This window comes from Vigna unguiculata, chromosome 10 (genome assembly GCF_037176805.1).
Source record: "Vigna unguiculata cultivar grain cowpea cultivar isolate G323 ecotype 2 chromosome 10, ASM3717680v1, whole genome shotgun sequence".
Taxonomy (NCBI): Eukaryota; Viridiplantae; Streptophyta; class Magnoliopsida; order Fabales; family Fabaceae; genus Vigna; species Vigna unguiculata.
The window spans coordinates 39,572,608-39,587,053 of NC_140801.1; the positions used below are offsets into that span (position 1 = coordinate 39,572,608).

At 44.9% G+C, this 14,446-nt stretch overlaps 43 non-coding genes across 43 annotated transcripts; all 43 read right to left on the reverse strand.

Moving 5' to 3' along the window:
* Window positions 1-155: 155 nt before the first annotated feature.
* On the reverse strand, window positions 156-274 carry LOC146882792 (5S ribosomal RNA). Its single transcript, XR_014986073.1, has one exon. It is a non-coding gene; the product is annotated as a 5S ribosomal RNA (ribosomal RNA).
* A 215-nt stretch (window positions 275-489) lies between these two features.
* Window positions 490-608, reverse strand: LOC146882793 (5S ribosomal RNA). The gene has a single exon (XR_014985497.1). It is a non-coding gene; the product is annotated as a 5S ribosomal RNA (ribosomal RNA).
* Window positions 609-824: 216 nt separating this feature from the next.
* LOC146882794 (5S ribosomal RNA) lies at window positions 825-943 on the reverse strand. The gene has a single exon (XR_014985869.1). It is a non-coding gene; the product is annotated as a 5S ribosomal RNA (ribosomal RNA).
* A 215-nt stretch (window positions 944-1,158) lies between these two features.
* Window positions 1,159-1,277, reverse strand: LOC146882795 (5S ribosomal RNA). The gene has a single exon (XR_014986063.1). It is a non-coding gene; the product is annotated as a 5S ribosomal RNA (ribosomal RNA).
* A 215-nt stretch (window positions 1,278-1,492) lies between these two features.
* On the reverse strand, window positions 1,493-1,611 carry LOC146882796 (5S ribosomal RNA). The gene has a single exon (XR_014985813.1). It is a non-coding gene; the product is annotated as a 5S ribosomal RNA (ribosomal RNA).
* A 215-nt stretch (window positions 1,612-1,826) lies between these two features.
* LOC146882797 (5S ribosomal RNA) lies at window positions 1,827-1,945 on the reverse strand. The gene has a single exon (XR_014985915.1). It is a non-coding gene; the product is annotated as a 5S ribosomal RNA (ribosomal RNA).
* Window positions 1,946-2,161: 216 nt separating this feature from the next.
* Window positions 2,162-2,280, reverse strand: LOC146882798 (5S ribosomal RNA). The gene has a single exon (XR_014985572.1). It is a non-coding gene; the product is annotated as a 5S ribosomal RNA (ribosomal RNA).
* A 214-nt stretch (window positions 2,281-2,494) lies between these two features.
* Window positions 2,495-2,613, reverse strand: LOC146882799 (5S ribosomal RNA). The gene has a single exon (XR_014985916.1). It is a non-coding gene; the product is annotated as a 5S ribosomal RNA (ribosomal RNA).
* Window positions 2,614-2,829: 216 nt separating this feature from the next.
* LOC146882800 (5S ribosomal RNA) lies at window positions 2,830-2,948 on the reverse strand. Its single transcript, XR_014985917.1, has one exon. It is a non-coding gene; the product is annotated as a 5S ribosomal RNA (ribosomal RNA).
* Window positions 2,949-3,163: 215 nt separating this feature from the next.
* Window positions 3,164-3,282, reverse strand: LOC146882801 (5S ribosomal RNA). Its single transcript, XR_014986048.1, has one exon. It is a non-coding gene; the product is annotated as a 5S ribosomal RNA (ribosomal RNA).
* Window positions 3,283-3,498: 216 nt separating this feature from the next.
* LOC146882802 (5S ribosomal RNA) lies at window positions 3,499-3,617 on the reverse strand. Its single transcript, XR_014986074.1, has one exon. It is a non-coding gene; the product is annotated as a 5S ribosomal RNA (ribosomal RNA).
* Window positions 3,618-3,832: 215 nt separating this feature from the next.
* LOC146882803 (5S ribosomal RNA) lies at window positions 3,833-3,951 on the reverse strand. Its single transcript, XR_014985498.1, has one exon. It is a non-coding gene; the product is annotated as a 5S ribosomal RNA (ribosomal RNA).
* A 215-nt stretch (window positions 3,952-4,166) lies between these two features.
* Window positions 4,167-4,285, reverse strand: LOC146882804 (5S ribosomal RNA). Its single transcript, XR_014985573.1, has one exon. It is a non-coding gene; the product is annotated as a 5S ribosomal RNA (ribosomal RNA).
* A 215-nt stretch (window positions 4,286-4,500) lies between these two features.
* Window positions 4,501-4,619, reverse strand: LOC146882805 (5S ribosomal RNA). Its single transcript, XR_014986032.1, has one exon. It is a non-coding gene; the product is annotated as a 5S ribosomal RNA (ribosomal RNA).
* A 216-nt stretch (window positions 4,620-4,835) lies between these two features.
* LOC146882806 (5S ribosomal RNA) lies at window positions 4,836-4,954 on the reverse strand. The gene has a single exon (XR_014986075.1). It is a non-coding gene; the product is annotated as a 5S ribosomal RNA (ribosomal RNA).
* A 215-nt stretch (window positions 4,955-5,169) lies between these two features.
* On the reverse strand, window positions 5,170-5,288 carry LOC146882807 (5S ribosomal RNA). The gene has a single exon (XR_014985499.1). It is a non-coding gene; the product is annotated as a 5S ribosomal RNA (ribosomal RNA).
* Window positions 5,289-5,504: 216 nt separating this feature from the next.
* LOC146882808 (5S ribosomal RNA) lies at window positions 5,505-5,623 on the reverse strand. Its single transcript, XR_014985870.1, has one exon. It is a non-coding gene; the product is annotated as a 5S ribosomal RNA (ribosomal RNA).
* Window positions 5,624-5,840: 217 nt separating this feature from the next.
* Window positions 5,841-5,959, reverse strand: LOC146882809 (5S ribosomal RNA). The gene has a single exon (XR_014985918.1). It is a non-coding gene; the product is annotated as a 5S ribosomal RNA (ribosomal RNA).
* Window positions 5,960-6,174: 215 nt separating this feature from the next.
* On the reverse strand, window positions 6,175-6,293 carry LOC146882810 (5S ribosomal RNA). Its single transcript, XR_014985574.1, has one exon. It is a non-coding gene; the product is annotated as a 5S ribosomal RNA (ribosomal RNA).
* A 215-nt stretch (window positions 6,294-6,508) lies between these two features.
* Window positions 6,509-6,627, reverse strand: LOC146882811 (5S ribosomal RNA). Its single transcript, XR_014986033.1, has one exon. It is a non-coding gene; the product is annotated as a 5S ribosomal RNA (ribosomal RNA).
* A 216-nt stretch (window positions 6,628-6,843) lies between these two features.
* Window positions 6,844-6,962, reverse strand: LOC146882812 (5S ribosomal RNA). The gene has a single exon (XR_014986076.1). It is a non-coding gene; the product is annotated as a 5S ribosomal RNA (ribosomal RNA).
* A 215-nt stretch (window positions 6,963-7,177) lies between these two features.
* On the reverse strand, window positions 7,178-7,296 carry LOC146882813 (5S ribosomal RNA). The gene has a single exon (XR_014985500.1). It is a non-coding gene; the product is annotated as a 5S ribosomal RNA (ribosomal RNA).
* A 216-nt stretch (window positions 7,297-7,512) lies between these two features.
* LOC146882814 (5S ribosomal RNA) lies at window positions 7,513-7,631 on the reverse strand. The gene has a single exon (XR_014985871.1). It is a non-coding gene; the product is annotated as a 5S ribosomal RNA (ribosomal RNA).
* A 217-nt stretch (window positions 7,632-7,848) lies between these two features.
* LOC146882815 (5S ribosomal RNA) lies at window positions 7,849-7,967 on the reverse strand. Its single transcript, XR_014986077.1, has one exon. It is a non-coding gene; the product is annotated as a 5S ribosomal RNA (ribosomal RNA).
* A 215-nt stretch (window positions 7,968-8,182) lies between these two features.
* On the reverse strand, window positions 8,183-8,301 carry LOC146882816 (5S ribosomal RNA). The gene has a single exon (XR_014985814.1). It is a non-coding gene; the product is annotated as a 5S ribosomal RNA (ribosomal RNA).
* A 215-nt stretch (window positions 8,302-8,516) lies between these two features.
* Window positions 8,517-8,635, reverse strand: LOC146882817 (5S ribosomal RNA). Its single transcript, XR_014986049.1, has one exon. It is a non-coding gene; the product is annotated as a 5S ribosomal RNA (ribosomal RNA).
* A 216-nt stretch (window positions 8,636-8,851) lies between these two features.
* LOC146882818 (5S ribosomal RNA) lies at window positions 8,852-8,970 on the reverse strand. The gene has a single exon (XR_014985531.1). It is a non-coding gene; the product is annotated as a 5S ribosomal RNA (ribosomal RNA).
* Window positions 8,971-9,186: 216 nt separating this feature from the next.
* Window positions 9,187-9,305, reverse strand: LOC146882819 (5S ribosomal RNA). Its single transcript, XR_014985501.1, has one exon. It is a non-coding gene; the product is annotated as a 5S ribosomal RNA (ribosomal RNA).
* Window positions 9,306-9,520: 215 nt separating this feature from the next.
* On the reverse strand, window positions 9,521-9,639 carry LOC146882820 (5S ribosomal RNA). The gene has a single exon (XR_014985919.1). It is a non-coding gene; the product is annotated as a 5S ribosomal RNA (ribosomal RNA).
* Window positions 9,640-9,854: 215 nt separating this feature from the next.
* LOC146882821 (5S ribosomal RNA) lies at window positions 9,855-9,973 on the reverse strand. The gene has a single exon (XR_014985815.1). It is a non-coding gene; the product is annotated as a 5S ribosomal RNA (ribosomal RNA).
* A 215-nt stretch (window positions 9,974-10,188) lies between these two features.
* LOC146882822 (5S ribosomal RNA) lies at window positions 10,189-10,307 on the reverse strand. Its single transcript, XR_014985816.1, has one exon. It is a non-coding gene; the product is annotated as a 5S ribosomal RNA (ribosomal RNA).
* Window positions 10,308-10,522: 215 nt separating this feature from the next.
* LOC146882823 (5S ribosomal RNA) lies at window positions 10,523-10,641 on the reverse strand. The gene has a single exon (XR_014986050.1). It is a non-coding gene; the product is annotated as a 5S ribosomal RNA (ribosomal RNA).
* A 216-nt stretch (window positions 10,642-10,857) lies between these two features.
* Window positions 10,858-10,976, reverse strand: LOC146882824 (5S ribosomal RNA). The gene has a single exon (XR_014986078.1). It is a non-coding gene; the product is annotated as a 5S ribosomal RNA (ribosomal RNA).
* Window positions 10,977-11,192: 216 nt separating this feature from the next.
* On the reverse strand, window positions 11,193-11,311 carry LOC146882825 (5S ribosomal RNA). The gene has a single exon (XR_014985502.1). It is a non-coding gene; the product is annotated as a 5S ribosomal RNA (ribosomal RNA).
* A 215-nt stretch (window positions 11,312-11,526) lies between these two features.
* LOC146882826 (5S ribosomal RNA) lies at window positions 11,527-11,645 on the reverse strand. Its single transcript, XR_014985920.1, has one exon. It is a non-coding gene; the product is annotated as a 5S ribosomal RNA (ribosomal RNA).
* A 215-nt stretch (window positions 11,646-11,860) lies between these two features.
* On the reverse strand, window positions 11,861-11,979 carry LOC146882827 (5S ribosomal RNA). The gene has a single exon (XR_014985575.1). It is a non-coding gene; the product is annotated as a 5S ribosomal RNA (ribosomal RNA).
* Window positions 11,980-12,194: 215 nt separating this feature from the next.
* LOC146882828 (5S ribosomal RNA) lies at window positions 12,195-12,313 on the reverse strand. The gene has a single exon (XR_014985528.1). It is a non-coding gene; the product is annotated as a 5S ribosomal RNA (ribosomal RNA).
* A 216-nt stretch (window positions 12,314-12,529) lies between these two features.
* LOC146882829 (5S ribosomal RNA) lies at window positions 12,530-12,648 on the reverse strand. The gene has a single exon (XR_014986079.1). It is a non-coding gene; the product is annotated as a 5S ribosomal RNA (ribosomal RNA).
* A 215-nt stretch (window positions 12,649-12,863) lies between these two features.
* Window positions 12,864-12,982, reverse strand: LOC146882830 (5S ribosomal RNA). The gene has a single exon (XR_014985503.1). It is a non-coding gene; the product is annotated as a 5S ribosomal RNA (ribosomal RNA).
* Window positions 12,983-13,198: 216 nt separating this feature from the next.
* On the reverse strand, window positions 13,199-13,317 carry LOC146882831 (5S ribosomal RNA). The gene has a single exon (XR_014985872.1). It is a non-coding gene; the product is annotated as a 5S ribosomal RNA (ribosomal RNA).
* Window positions 13,318-13,533: 216 nt separating this feature from the next.
* On the reverse strand, window positions 13,534-13,652 carry LOC146882832 (5S ribosomal RNA). Its single transcript, XR_014985532.1, has one exon. It is a non-coding gene; the product is annotated as a 5S ribosomal RNA (ribosomal RNA).
* A 216-nt stretch (window positions 13,653-13,868) lies between these two features.
* On the reverse strand, window positions 13,869-13,987 carry LOC146882833 (5S ribosomal RNA). Its single transcript, XR_014985504.1, has one exon. It is a non-coding gene; the product is annotated as a 5S ribosomal RNA (ribosomal RNA).
* Window positions 13,988-14,202: 215 nt separating this feature from the next.
* Window positions 14,203-14,321, reverse strand: LOC146882834 (5S ribosomal RNA). The gene has a single exon (XR_014985921.1). It is a non-coding gene; the product is annotated as a 5S ribosomal RNA (ribosomal RNA).
* Between the last annotated feature and the right edge of the window lie 125 nt (window positions 14,322-14,446).

Genomic DNA, 14,446 nt, shown 5'->3' on the forward strand with positions numbered 1-14,446 from the left:
GGTGAGGCGCGGGGCCCGGGGACGTGAAGTGGGTTGTTTGTGTCCGAATAAATTTTGGTAACAGTAGTTTGAGTCATTTAGGTGGTACTATTGGATTTAATTGCAAAAAACGGTGATGAAAATGGCGTAAAAAAAAAAGAAAAAAACGTAAAAAAGAGGTGCAACACGAGGACTTCCCAGGAGGTCACCCATCCTAGTACTACTCTCGCCCAAGAACGCTTAACTGCGGAGTTCTGATGGGATCCGGTGCATTAGTGCTGGTATGATCGCACCTGTCAAGTATTGCACGATCAATGTATATATGGGTTTCGCATTGGGCCTAAGTTTGAAAACTTGGTGAGGCGCGGGGCCCGGGGACGTGAAGTGGGTTGTTTGTGTCCGAATAAATTTTGGTAACAGTAGTTTGAGTCATTTAGGTGGTACTATTGGATTTAATTGCAAAAAACGGTGATGAAAATGGCGTAAAAAAAAAGAAAAAAACGTAAAAAAGATGTGCAACACGAGGACTTCCCAGGAGGTCACCCATCCTAGTACTACTCTCGCCCAAGCACGCTTGACTGCGGAGTTCTGATGGGATCCGGTGCATTAGTGCTGGTATGATCGCACCTGTCAAGTATTGCACGATCAATGTATATATGGGTTTCGCATTGGGCCTAAGTTTGAAAACTTGGTGAGGCGCGGGGCCCGGGGACGTGAAGTGGGTTGTTTGTGTCCGAATAAATTTTGGTAACAGTAGTTTGAGTCATTTAGGTGGTACTATTGGATTTAATTGCAAAAAACGGTGATGAAAATGGCGTAAAAAAAAAAGAAAAAAACGTAAAAAAGAGGTGCAACACGAGGACTTCCCAGGAGGTCACCCATCCTAGTACTACTCTCGCCCAAGCACGCTTCACTGCGGAGTTCTGATGGGATCCGGTGCATTAGTGCTGGTATGATCGCACCTGTCAAGTATTGCACGATCAATGTATATATGGGTTTCGCATTGGGCCTAAGTTTGAAAACTTGGTGAGGCGCGGGGCCCGGGGACGTGAAGTGGGTTGTTTGTGTCCGAATAAATTTTGGTAACAGTAGTTTGAGTCATTTAGGTGGTACTATTGGATTTAATTGCAAAAAACGGTGATGAAAATGGCGTAAAAAAAAAGAAAAAAACGTAAAAAAGAGGTGCAACACGAGGACTTCCCAGGAGGTCACCCATCCTAGTACTACTCTCGCCCAAGCACGCTTAACTGCGGAGTTCTGGTGGGATCCGGTGCATTAGTGCTGGTATGATCGCACCTGTCAAGTATTGCACGATCAATGTATATATGGGTTTCGCATTGGGCCTAAGTTTGAAAACTTGGTGAGGCGCGGGGCCCGGGGACGTGAAGTGGGTTGTTTGTGTCCGAATAAATTTTGGTAACAGTAGTTTGAGTCATTTAGGTGGTACTATTGGATTTAATTGCAAAAAACGGTGATGAAAATGGCGTAAAAAAAAAGAAAAAAACGTAAAAAAGAGGTGCAACACGAGGACTTCCCAGGAGGTCACCCATCCTAGTACTACTCTCGCCCAAGCACGCTTAACTGCGGAGTTCTGATGGGATCCGGTGCATTAGTGCTGGTATGATCGCACCTGTCAAGTATTGTACGATCAATGTATATATGGGTTTCGCATTGGGCCTAAGTTTGAAAACTTGGTGAGGCGCGGGGCCCGGGGACGTGAAGTGGGTTGTTTGTGTCCGAATAAATTTTGGTAACAGTAGTTTGAGTCATTTAGGTGGTACTATTGGATTTAATTGCAAAAAACGGTGATGAAAATGGCGTAAAAAAAAAGAAAAAAACGTAAAAAAGAGGTGCAACACGAGGACTTCCCAGGAGGTCACCCATCCTAGTACTACTCTCGCCCAAGCACGCTTGACTGCGGAGTTCTGATGGGATCCGGTGCATTAGTGCTGGTATGATCGCACCTGTCAAGTATTGCACGATCAATGTATATATGGGTTTCGCATTGGGCCTAAGTTTGAAAACTTGGTGAGGCGCGGGGCCCGGGGACGTGAAGTGGGTTGTTTGTGTCCGAATAAATTTTGGTAACAGTAGTTTGAGTCATTTAGGTGGTACTATTGGATTTAATTGCAAAAAACGGTGATGAAAATGGCGTAAAAAAAAAAGAAAAAAACGTAAAAAAGAGGTGCAACACGAGGACTTCCCAGGAGGTCACCCATCCTAGTACTACTCTCGCCAAGGCACGCTTAACTGCGGAGTTCTGATGGGATCCGGTGCATTAGTGCTGGTATGATCGCACCTGTCAAGTATTGCACGATCAATGTATATATGGGTTTCGCATTGGGCCTAAGTTTGAAAACTTGGTGAGGCGCGGGGCCCGGGGACGTGAAGTGGGTTGTTTGTGTCCGAATAAATTTTGGTAACAGTAGTTTGAGTCATTTAGGTGGTACTATTGGATTTAATTGCAAAAAACGGTGATGAAAATGGCGTAAAAAAAAGAAAAAAACGTAAAAAAGAGGTGCAACACGAGGACTTCCCAGGAGGTCACCCATCCTAGTACTACTCTCGCCCAAGCACGCTTGACTGCGGAGTTCTGATGGGATCCGGTGCATTAGTGCTGGTATGATCGCACCTGTCAAGTATTGCACGATCAATGTATATATGGGTTTCGCATTGGGCCTAAGTTTGAAAACTTGGTGAGGCGCGGGGCCCGGGGACGTGAAGTGGGTTGTTTGTGTCCGAATAAATTTTGGTAACAGTAGTTTGAGTCATTTAGGTGGTACTATTGGATTTAATTGCAAAAAACGGTGATGAAAATGGCGTAAAAAAAAAAGAAAAAAACGTAAAAAAGAGGTGCAACACGAGGACTTCCCAGGAGGTCACCCATCCTAGTACTACTCTCGCCCAAGCACGCTTGACTGCGGAGTTCTGATGGGATCCGGTGCATTAGTGCTGGTATGATCGCACCTGTCAAGTATTGCACGATCAATGTATATATGGGTTTCGCATTGGGCCTAAGTTTGAAAACTTGGTGAGGCGCGGGGCCCGGGGACGTGAAGTGGGTTGTTTGTGTCCGAATAAATTTTGGTAACAGTAGTTTGAGTCATTTAGGTGGTACTATTGGATTTAATTGCAAAAAACGGTGATGAAAATGGCGTAAAAAAAAAGAAAAAAACGTAAAAAAGATGTGCAACACGAGGACTTCCCAGGAGGTCACCCATCCTAGTACTACTCTCGCCCAAGCACGCTTAACTGCGGAGTTCTGATGGGATCCGGTGCATTAGTGCTGGTATGATCGCACCTGTCAAGTATTGCACGATCAATGTATATATGGGTTTCGCATTGGGCCTAAGTTTGAAAACTTGGTGAGGCGCGGGGCCCGGGGACGTGAAGTGGGTTGTTTGTGTCCGAATAAATTTTGGTAACAGTAGTTTGAGTCATTTAGGTGGTACTATTGGATTTAATTGCAAAAAACGGTGATGAAAATGGCGTAAAAAAAAAAGAAAAAAACGTAAAAAAGAGGTGCAACACGAGGACTTCCCAGGAGGTCACCCATCCTAGTACTACTCTCGCCCAAGAACGCTTAACTGCGGAGTTCTGATGGGATCCGGTGCATTAGTGCTGGTATGATCGCACCTGTCAAGTATTGCACGATCAATGTATATATGGGTTTCGCATTGGGCCTAAGTTTGAAAACTTGGTGAGGCGCGGGGCCCGGGGACGTGAAGTGGGTTGTTTGTGTCCGAATAAATTTTGGTAACAGTAGTTTGAGTCATTTAGGTGGTACTATTGGATTTAATTGCAAAAAACGGTGATGAAAATGGCGTAAAAAAAAAGAAAAAAACGTAAAAAAGATGTGCAACACGAGGACTTCCCAGGAGGTCACCCATCCTAGTACTACTCTCGCCCAAGCACGCTTGACTGCGGAGTTCTGATGGGATCCGGTGCATTAGTGCTGGTATGATCGCACCTGTCAAGTATTGCACGATCAATGTATATATGGGTTTCGCATTGGGCCTAAGTTTGAAAACTTGGTGAGGCGCGGGGCCCGGGGACGTGAAGTGGGTTGTTTGTGTCCGAATAAATTTTGGTAACAGTAGTTTGAGTCATTTAGGTGGTACTATTGGATTTAATTGCAAAAAACGGTGATGAAAATGGCGTAAAAAAAAAGAAAAAAACGTAAAAAAGAGGTGCAACACGAGGACTTCCCAGGAGGTCACCCATCCTAGTACTACTCTCGCCAAGGCACGCTTAACTGCGGAGTTCTGATGGGATCCGGTGCATTAGTGCTGGTATGATCGCACCTGTCAAGTATTGCACGATCAATGTATATATGGGTTTCGCATTGGGCCTAAGTTTGAAAACTTGGTGAGGCGCGGGGCCCGGGGACGTGAAGTGGGTTGTTTGTGTCCGAATAAATTTTGGTAACAGTAGTTTGAGTCATTTAGGTGGTACTATTGGATTTAATTGCAAAAAACGGTGATGAAAATGGCGTCAAGAAAAAGAAAAAAACGTAAAAAAGAGGTGCAACACGAGGAGTTCCCAGGAGGTCACCCATCCTAGTACTACTCTCGCCCAAGCACGCTTAACTGCAGAGTTCTGATGGGATCCGGTGCATTAGTGCTGGTATGATCGCACCTGTCAAGTATTGCACGATCAATGTATATATGGGTTTCGCATTGGGCCTAAGTTTGAAAACTTGGTGAGGCGCGGGGCCCGGGGACGTGAAGTGGGTTGTTTGTGTCCGAATAAATTTTGGTAACAGTAGTTTGAGTCATTTAGGTGGTACTATTCGATTTAATTGCAAAAAACGGTGATGAAAATGGCGTAAAAAAAAAAGAAAAAAACGTAAAAAAGAGGTGCAACACGAGGACTTCCCAGGAGGTCACCCATCCTAGTACTACTCTCGCCCAAGAACGCTTAACTGCGGAGTTCTGATGGGATCCGGTGCATTAGTGCTGGTATGATCGCACCTGTCAAGTATTGCACGATCAATGTATATATGGGTTTCGCATTGGGCCTAAGTTTGAAAACTTGGTGAGGCGCGGGGCCCGGGGACGTGAAGTGGGTTGTTTGTGTCCGAATAAATTTTGGTAACAGTAGTTTGAGTCATTTAGGTGGTACTATTGGATTTAATTGCAAAAAACGGTGATGAAAATGGCGTAAAAAAAAAGAAAAAAACGTAAAAAAGATGTGCAACACGAGGACTTCCCAGGAGGTCACCCATCCTAGTACTACTCTCGCCCAAGCACGCTTGACTGCGGAGTTCTGATGGGATCCGGTGCATTAGTGCTGGTATGATCGCACCTGTCAAGTATTGCACGATCAATGTATATATGGGTTTCGCATTGGGCCTAAGTTTGAAAACTTGGTGAGGCGCGGGGCCCGGGGACGTGAAGTGGGTTGTTTGTGTCCGAATAAATTTTGGTAACAGTAGTTTGAGTCATTTAGGTGGTACTATTGGATTTAATTGCAAAAAACGGTGATGAAAATGGCGTAAAAAAAAAAGAAAAAAACGTAAAAAAGAGGTGCAACACGAGGACTTCCCAGGAGGTCACCCATCCTAGTACTACTCTCGCCCAAGCACGCTTCACTGCGGAGTTCTGATGGGATCCGGTGCATTAGTGCTGGTATGATCGCACCTGTCAAGTATTGCACGATCAATGTATATATGGGTTTCGCATTGGGCCTAAGTTTGAAAACTTGGTGAGGCGCGGGGCCCGGGGACGTGAAGTGGGTTGTTTGTGTCCGAATAAATTTTGGTAACAGTAGTTTGAGTCATTTAGGTGGTACTATTCGATTTAATTGCAAAAAACGGTGATGAAAATGGCGTAAAAAAAAAAAGAAAAAAACGTAAAAAAGAGGTGCAACACGAGGACTTCCCAGGAGGTCACCCATCCTAGTACTACTCTCGCCCAAGCACGCTTGACTGCGGAGTTCTGATGGGATCCGGTGCATTAGTGCTGGTATGATCGCACCTGTCAAGTATTGCACGATCAATGTATATATGGGTTTCGCATTGGGCCTAAGTTTGAAAACTTGGTGAGGCGCGGGGCCCGGGGACGTGAAGTGGGTTGTTTGTGTCCGAATAAATTTTGGTAACAGTAGTTTGAGTCATTTAGGTGGTACTATTGGATTTAATTGCAAAAAACGGTGATGAAAATGGCGTAAAAAAAAAGAAAAAAACGTAAAAAAGAGGTGCAACACGAGGACTTCCCAGGAGGTCACCCATCCTAGTACTACTCTCGCCAAGGCACGCTTAACTGCGGAGTTCTGATGGGATCCGGTGCATTAGTGCTGGTATGATCGCACCTGTCAAGTATTGCACGATCAATGTATATATGGGTTTCGCATTGGGCCTAAGTTTGAAAACTTGGTGAGGCGCGGGGCCCGGGGACGTGAAGTGGGTTGTTTGTGTCCGAATAAATTTTGGTAACAGTAGTTTGAGTCATTTAGGTGGTACTATTGGATTTAATTGCAAAAAACGGTGATGAAAATGGCGTCAAGAAAAAGAAAAAAACGTAAAAAAGAGGTGCAACACGAGGAGTTCCCAGGAGGTCACCCATCCTAGTACTACTCTCGCCCAAGCACGCTTAACTGCAGAGTTCTGATGGGATCCGGTGCATTAGTGCTGGTATGATCGCACCTGTCAAGTATTGCACGATCAATGTATATATGGGTTTCGCATTGGGCCTAAGTTTGAAAACTTGGTGAGGCGCGGGGCCCGGGGACGTGAAGTGGGTTGTTTGTGTCCGAATAAATTTTGGTAACAGTAGTTTGAGTCATTTAGGTGGTACTATTCGATTTAATTGCAAAAAACGGTGATGAAAATGGCGTAAAAAAAAAAGAAAAAAACGTAAAAAAGAGGTGCAACACGAGGACTTCCCAGGAGGTCACCCATCCTAGTACTACTCTCGCCCAAGAACGCTTAACTGCGGAGTTCTGATGGGATCCGGTGCATTAGTGCTGGTATGATCGCACCTGTCAAGTATTGCACGATCAATGTATATATGGGTTTCGCATTGGGCCTAAGTTTGAAAACTTGGTGAGGCGCGGGGCCCGGGGACGTGAAGTGGGTTGTTTGTGTCCGAATAAATTTTGGTAACAGTAGTTTGAGTCATTTAGGTGGTACTATTGGATTTAATTGCAAAAAACGGTGATGAAAATGGCGTAAAAAAAAAGAAAAAAACGTAAAAAAGATGTGCAACACGAGGACTTCCCAGGAGGTCACCCATCCTAGTACTACTCTCGCCCAAGCACGCTTGACTGCGGAGTTCTGATGGGATCCGGTGCATTAGTGCTGGTATGATCGCACCTGTCAAGTATTGCACGATCAATGTATATATGGGTTTCGCATTGGGCCTAAGTTTGAAAACTTGGTGAGGCGCGGGGCCCGGGGACGTGAAGTGGGTTGTTTGTGTCCGAATAAATTTTGGTAACAGTAGTTTGAGTCATTTAGGTGGTACTATTGGATTTAATTGCAAAAAACGGTGATGAAAATGGCGTAAAAAAAAAAGAAAAAAACGTAAAAAAGAGGTGCAACACGAGGACTTCCCAGGAGGTCACCCATCCTAGTACTACTCTCGCCCAAGCACGCTTCACTGCGGAGTTCTGATGGGATCCGGTGCATTAGTGCTGGTATGATCGCACCTGTCAAGTATTGCACGATCAATGTATATATGGGTTTCGCATTGGGCCTAAGTTTGAAAACTTGGTGAGGCGCGGGGCCCGGGGACGTGAAGTGGGTTGTTTGTGTCCGAATAAATTTTGGTAACAGTAGTTTGAGTCATTTAGGTGGTACTATTCGATTTAATTGCAAAAAACGGTGATGAAAATGGCGTAAAAAAAAAAAGAAAAAAACGTAAAAAAGAGGTGCAACACGAGGACTTCCCAGGAGGTCACCCATCCTAGTACTACTCTCGCCCAAGAACGCTTAACTGCGGAGTTCTGATGGGATCCGGTGCATTAGTGCTGGTATGATCGCACCTGTCAAGTATTGCACGATCAATGTATATATGGGTTTCGCATTGGGCCTAAGTTTGAAAACTTGGTGAGGCGCGGGGCCCGGGGACGTGAAGTGGGTTGTTTGTGTCCGAATAAATTTTGGTAACAGTAGTTTGAGTCATTTAGGTGGTACTATTGGATTTAATTGCAAAAAACGGTGATGAAAATGGCGTAAAAAAAAAGAAAAAAACGTAAAAAAGAGGTGCAACACGAGGACTTCCCAGGAGGTCACCCATCCTAGTACTACTCTCGCCCAAGCACGCTTAACTGCGGAGTTCTGATGGGATCCGGTGCATTAGTGCTGGTATGATCGCACCTGTCAAGTATTGTACGATCAATGTATATATGGGTTTCGCATTGGGCCTAAGTTTGAAAACTTGGTGAGGCGCGGGGCCCGGGGACGTGAAGTGGGTTGTTTGTGTCCGAATAAATTTTGGTAACAGTAGTTTGAGTCATTTAGGTGGTACTATTGGATTTAATTGCAAAAAACGGTGATGAAAATGGCGTAAAAAAAAAGAAAAAAACGTAAAAAAGATGTGCAACACGAGGACTTCCCAGGAGGTCACCCATCCTAGTACTACTCTCGCCCAAGCACGCTTAACTGCGGAGTTCTGATGGGATCCGGTGCATTAGTGCTGGTATGATCGCACCTGTCAAGTATTGCACGATCAATGTATATATGGGTTTCGCATTGGGCCTAAGTTTGAAAACTTGGTGAGGCGCGGGGCCCGGGGACGTGAAGTGGGTTGTTTGTGTCCGAATAAATTTTGGTAACAGTAGTTTGAGTCATTTAGGTGGTACTATTGGATTTAATTGCAAAAAACGGTGATGAAAATGGCGTAAAAAAAAAAGAAAAAAACGTAAAAAAGAGGTGCAACACGAGGACTTCCCAGGAGGTCACCCATCCTAGTACTACTCTCGCCCAAGAACGCTTAACTGCGGAGTTCTGATGGGATCCGGTGCATTAGTGCTGGTATAATCGCACCTGTCAAGTATTGCACGATCAATGTATATATGGGTTTCGCATTGGGCCTAAGTTTGAAAACTTGGTGAGGCGCGGGGCCCGGGGACGTGAAGTGGGTTGTTTGTGTCCGAATAAATTTTGGTAACAGTAGTTTGAGTCATTTAGGTGGTACTATTGGATTTAATTGCAAAAAACGGTGATGAAAATGGCGTAAAAAAAAAGAAAAAAAACGTAAAAAAGATGTGCAACACGAGGACTTCCCAGGAGGTCACCCATCCTAGTACTACTCTCGCCCAAGCACGCTTGACTGCGGAGTTCTGATGGGATCCGGTGCATTAGTGCTGGTATGATCGCACCTGTCAAGTATTGCACGATCAATGTATATATGGGTTTCGCATTGGGCCTAAGTTTGAAAACTTGGTGAGGCGCGGGGCCCGGGGACGTGAAGTGGGTTGTTTGTGTCCGAATAAATTTTGGTAACAGTAGTTTGAGTCATTTAGGTGGTACTATTGGATTTAATTGCAAAAAACGGTGATGAAAATGGCGTAAAAAAAAAGAAAAAAACGTAAAAAAGAGGTGCAACACGAGGACTTCCCAGGAGGTCACCCATCCTAGTACTACTCTCGCCCAAGCACGCTTGACTGCGGAGTTCTGATGGGATCCGGTGCATTAGTGCTGGTATGATCGCACCTGTCAAGTATTGCACGATCAATGTATATATGGGTTTCGCATTGGGCCTAAGTTTGAAAACTTGGTGAGGCGCGGGGCCCGGGGACGTGAAGTGGGTTGTTTGTGTCCGAATAAATTTTGGTAATAGTAGTTTGAGTCATTTAGGTGGTACTATTGGATTTAATTGCAAAAAACGGTGATGAAAATGGCGTAAAAAAAAAGAAAAAAACGTAAAAAAGAGGTGCAACACGAGGACTTCCCAGGAGGTCACCCATCCTAGTACTACTCTCGCCCAAGCACGCTTAACTGCGGAGTTCTGATGGGATCCGGTGCATTAGTGCTGGTATGATCGCACCTGTCAAGTATTGCACGATCAATGTATATATGGGTTTCGCATTGGGCCTAAGTTTGAAAACTTGGTGAGGCGCGGGGCCCGGGGACGTGAAGTGGGTTGTTTGTGTCCGAATAAATTTTGGTAACAGTAGTTTGAGTCATTTAGGTGGTACTATTGGATTTAATTGCAAAAAACGGTGATGAAAATGGCGTAAAAAAAAAGAAAAAAACGTAAAAAAGAGGTGCAACACGAGGACTTCCCAGGAGGTCACCCATCCTAGTACTACTCTCGCCCAAGCACGCTTAACTGCGGAGTTCTGATGGGATCCGGTGCATTAGTGCTGGTATGATCGCACCTGTCAAGTATTGTACGATCAATGTATATATGGGTTTCGCATTGGGCCTAAGTTTGAAAACTTGGTGAGGCGCGGGGCCCGGGGACGTGAAGTGGGTTGTTTGTGTCCGAATAAATTTTGGTAACAGTAGTTTGAGTCATTTAGGTGGTACTATTGGATTTAATTGCAAAAAACGGTGATGAAAATGGCGTAAAAAAAAAGAAAAAAACGTAAAAAAGATGTGCAACACGAGGACTTCCCAGGAGGTCACCCATCCTAGTACTACTCTCGCCCAAGCACGCTTAACTGCGGAGTTCTGATGGGATCCGGTGCATTAGTGCTGGTATGATCGCACCTGTCAAGTATTGCACGATCAATGTATATATGGGTTTCGCATTGGGCCTAAGTTTGAAAACTTGGTGAGGCGCGGGGCCCGGGGACGTGAAGTGGGTTGTTTGTGTCCGAATAAATTTTGGTAACAGTAGTTTGAGTCATTTAGGTGGTACTATTGGATTTAATTGCAAAAAACGGTGATGAAAATGGCGTAAAAAAAAAAGAAAAAAACGTAAAAAAGAGGTGCAACACGAGGACTTCCCAGGAGGTCACCCATCCTAGTACTACTCTCGCCCAAGAACGCTTAACTGCGGAGTTCTGATGGGATCCGGTGCATTAGTGCTGGTATGATCGCACCTGTCAAGTATTGCACGATCAATGTATATATGGGTTTCGCATTGGGCCTAAGTTTGAAAACTTGGTGAGGCGCGGGGCCCGGGGACGTGAAGTGGGTTGTTTGTGTCCGAATAAATTTTGGTAACAGTAGTTTGAGTCATTTAGGTGGTACTATTGGATTTAATTGCAAAAAACGGTGATGAAAATGGCGTAAAAAAAAAGAAAAAAAACGTAAAAAAGATGTGCAACACGAGGACTTCCCAGGAGGTCACCCATCCTAGTACTACTCTCGCCCAAGCACGCTTGACTGCGGAGTTCTGATGGGATCCGGTGCATTAGTGCTGGTATGATCGCACCTGTCAAGTATTGCACGATCAATGTATATATGGGTTTCGCATTGGGCCTAAGTTTGAAAACTTGGTGAGGCGCGGGGCCCGGGGACGTGAAGTGGGTTGTTTGTGTCCGAATAAATTTTGGTAACAGTAGTTTGAGTCATTTAGGTGGTACTATTGGATTTAATTGCAAAAAACGGTGATGAAAATGGCGTAAAAAAAAAGAAAAAAACGTAAAAAAGAGGTGCAACACGAGGACTTCCCAGGAGGTCACCCATCCTAGTACTACTCTCGCCCAAGCACGCTTGACTGCGGAGTTCTGATGGGATCCGGTGCATTAGTGCTGGTATGATCGCACCTGTCAAGTATTGCACGATCAATGTATATATGGGTTTCGCATTGGGCCTAAGTTTGAAAACTTGGTGAGGCGCGGGGCCCGGGGACGTGAAGTGGGTTGTTTGTGTCCGAATAAATTTTGGTAACAGTAGTTTGAGTCATTTAGGTGGTACTATTGGATTTAATTGCAAAAAACGGTGATGAAAATGGCGTAAAAAAAAAGAAAAAAACGTAAAAAAGAGGTGCAACACGAGGACTTCCCAGGAGGTCACCCATCCTAGTACTACTCTCGCCAAGGCACGCTTAACTGCGGAGTTCTGATGGGATCCGGTGCATTAGTGCTGGTATGATCGCACCTGTCAAGTATTGCACGATCAATGTATATATGGGTTTCGCATTGGGCCTAAGTTTGAAAACTTGGTGAGGCGCGGGGCCCGGGGACGTGAAGTGGGTTGTTTGTGTCCGAATAAATTTTGGTAACAGTAGTTTGAGTCATTTAGGTGGTACTATTGGATTTAATTGCAAAAAACGGTGATGAAAATGGCGTCAAGAAAAAGAAAAAAACGTAAAAAAGATGTGCAACACGAGGAGTTCCCAGGAGGTCACCCATCCTAGTACTACTCTCGCCCAAGCACGCTTAACTGCAGAGTTCTGATGGGATCCGGTGCATTAGTGCTGGTATGATCGCACCTGTCAAGTATTGCACGATCAATGTATATATGGGTTTCGCATTGGGCCTAAGTTTGAAAACTTGGTGAGGCGCGGGGCCCGGGGACGTGAAGTGGGTTGTTTGTGTCCGAATAAATTTTGGTAACAGTAGTTTGAGTCATTTAGGTGGTACTATTCGATTTAATTGCAAAAAACGGTGATGAAAATGGCGTAAAAAAAAAAGAAAAAAACGTAAAAAAGAGGTGCAACACGAGGACTTCCCAGGAGGTCACCCATCCTAGTACTACTCTCGCCCAAGAACGCTTAACTGCGGAGTTCTGATGGGATCCGGTGCATTAGTGCTGGTATGATCGCACCTGTCAAGTATTGCACGATCAATGTATATATGGGTTTCGCATTGGGCCTAAGTTTGAAAACTTGGTGAGGCGCGGGGCCCGGGGACGTGAAGTGGGTTGTTTGTGTCCGAATAAATTTTGGTAACAGTAGTTTGAGTCATTTAGGTGGTACTATTGGATTTAATTGCAAAAAACGGTGATGAAAATGGCGTAAAAAAAAAGAAAAAAACGTAAAAAAGATGTGCAACACGAGGACTTCCCAGGAGGTCACCCATCCTAGTACTACTCTCGCCCAAGCACGCTTGACTGCGGAGTTCTGATGGGATCCGGTGCATTAGTGCTGGTATGATCGCACCTGTCAAGTATTGCACGATCAATGTATATATGGGTTTCGCATTGGGCCTAAGTTTGAAAACTTGGTGAGGCGCGGGGCCCGGGGACGTGAAGTGGGTTGTTTGTGTCCGAATAAATTTTGGTAACAGTAGTTTGAGTCATTTAGGTGGTACTATTGGATTTAATTGCAAAAAACGGTGATGAAAATGGCGTAAAAAAAAAAGAAAAAAACGTAAAAAAGAGGTGCAACACGAGGACTTCCCAGGAGGTCACCCATCCTAGTACTACTCTCGCCCAAGCACGCTTCACTGCGGAGTTCTGATGGGATCCGGTGCATTAGTGCTGGTATGATCGCACCTGTCAAGTATTGCACGATCAATGTATATATGGGTTTCGCATTGGGCCTAAGTTTGAAAACTTGGTGAGGCGCGGGGCCCGGGGACGTGAAGTGGGTTGTTTGTGTCCGAATAAATTTTGGTAACAGTAGTTTGAGTCATTTAGGTGGTACTATTGGATTTAATTGCAAAAAACGGTGATGAAAATGGCGTAAAAAAAAAAGAAAAAAACGTAAAAAAGAGGTGCAACACGAGGACTTCCCAGGAGGTCACCCATCCTAGTACTACTCTCGCCCAAGAACGCTTAACTGCGGAGTTCTGATGGGATCCGGTGCATTAGTGCTGGTATAATCGCACCTGTCAAGTATTGCACGATCAATGTATATATGGGTTTCGCATTGGGCCTAAGTTTGAAAACTTGGTGAGGCGCGGGGCCCGGGGACGTGAAGTGGGTTGTTTGTGTCCGAATAAATTTTGGTAACAGTAGTTTGAGTCATTTAGGTGGTACTATTGGATTTAATTGCAAAAAACGGTGATGAAAATGGCGTAAAAAAAAAGAAAAAAAACGTAAAAAAGATGTGCAACACGAGGACTTCCCAGGAGGTCACCCATCCTAGTACTACTCTCGCCCAAGCACGCTTGACTGCGGAGTTCTGATGGGATCCGGTGCATTAGTGCTGGTATGATCGCACCTGTCAAGTATTGCACGATCAATGTATATATGGGTTTCGCATTGGGCCTAAGTTTGAAAACTTGGTGAGGCGCGGGGCCCGGGGACGTGAAGTGGGTTGTTTGTGTCCGAATAAATTTTGGTAACAGTAGTTTGAGTCATTTAGGTGGTACTATTGGATTTAATTGCAAAAAACGGTGATGAAAATGGCGTAAAAAAAAAGAAAAAAACGTAAAAAAGAGGTGCAACACGAGGACTTCCCAGGAGGTCACCCATCCTAGTACTACTCTCGCCCAAGCACGCTTGACTGCGGAGTTCTGATGGGATCCGGTGCATTAGTGCTGGTATGATCGCACCTGTCAAGTATTGCACGATCAATGTATATATGGGTTTCGCATTGGGCCTAAGTTTGAAAACTTGGTGAGGCGCGGGGCCCGGGGACGTGAAGTGGGTTGTTTGTGTCCGAATAAATTTTGGTAACAG